Source organism: Henckelia pumila, chromosome 1, assembly GCF_033568475.1.
Source record: "Henckelia pumila isolate YLH828 chromosome 1, ASM3356847v2, whole genome shotgun sequence".
Lineage (NCBI taxonomy): Eukaryota > Viridiplantae > Streptophyta > Magnoliopsida > Lamiales > Gesneriaceae > Henckelia > Henckelia pumila.
In genome coordinates this window covers 166,963,956-166,965,411 of record NC_133120.1, presented here as the reverse complement: position 1 = coordinate 166,965,411, position 1,456 = coordinate 166,963,956, and positions in this window count along the sequence as shown.

The window sequence follows — 1,456 nt, the reverse complement described above, 5'->3', positions numbered from 1 at the left end:
CTCGCAAGTATGTGGTGAATCCTTGACAACAAAGCATCGACTTCTATATGTGTCGTAACTGTACCCAATCCCGACACCTGATGACCCCAATAGAGTCGGTAAACGAGTCAAAGTACAGTGCTAGCATATAGAGTCTCAATGATGTTTCAAGTAGTAAGGACTAATGGTGTACAACCAAAACCGCGGACTTTATCCACTCGATAAGTGATAACCACTTGGAAAGTTCGGATAGGGTAGTTCGATCATTCATCATATGAATATCCATTTGCATGCTTCGAACATCTCTATGTTCCCTACCAATGAAACGTGGTACTCTGCATCGCAAATTCTAGTCTCAAACTCGAGCGATCCTTATCCTTATTAACGGACGGCTCAATCGACTAGGAACAGTTTAGAATATACAGTGACTATAAGATGTGTTTCATGATAGACATCCCCATGTTCTACCACATCTTACATACACTATAGTATATTCAAGGTCTTTATCAAACAACAATAGTATATCAAAATATAACAATATGAAGAAAGATAAAGTCATTGCCATTAATAAAAGTGTAAATTATATTAAACAAAAGATTGTTTATATAAAGAGTCATCAAAGCCCTTAGCCACAAGTTGGCTCACCGGGCACCTACTCTTTCAGGAAGAGTTCCAAGAAGGACACCACAGCGGATTCCACCACTGAGGCAGAAGACATTGCAGCATCAGCTGCTGCTAAAGAGGCCGTTTGGATGAGGAATTTCATCCAAGAGTTAGGCGTAATTCCTGAAGCTGTTGGTCCAGTTCCGGTGTACTGCGACAACACTGGTGTCGTTGCTCAGGCAAAGGAACCAAGGTCTCATCAAAGATCCAAACACGTACTGAGGAAATACCACATCATCCGGGAGATTGTTGAAAGAGGAGACATCACTGTCGAGAGAGTGGCCTCTACAGACAATATCGCTGATCCACTTACTAAGCCCTTGCCAGGACCATTGTTTGACAAACATCGCGAAGCAATAGGATTACGTAGTATGACTAGTTGGCTTTAGGGCAAGTAGGAGATTGAAAGAGTGGGTGCCCGGTTAGACAACTTGAGGCTAAGGGCTTTTATGACTCTATGTATAAACAATCTTTGTTTAATATAATTTACATTCATTAATGGCATTTTCTTTGTCTTTCTTCATATTGTTATATTGTGATATACTATTGTTGTTTTGATAAAGACCTTGAATATACTATAGTGTAAGTAAGATAAGATAGTGAATAAAGAGAGATCACTATTATGAAACACATCTTATAGTCACTGTATATTCTAAACAGTTCCTAGTCAATTGAGCCGTCCGCTAATAAGGATAAGGATCGCTCGAGATTGAGACTAGCATTTGTGATGCCAAGTACCACGTTTCATTGGTAATGAACATGGAGATGTTCAAAACATGAAAATGAATATTCATATGATGAATGATCGAACTAC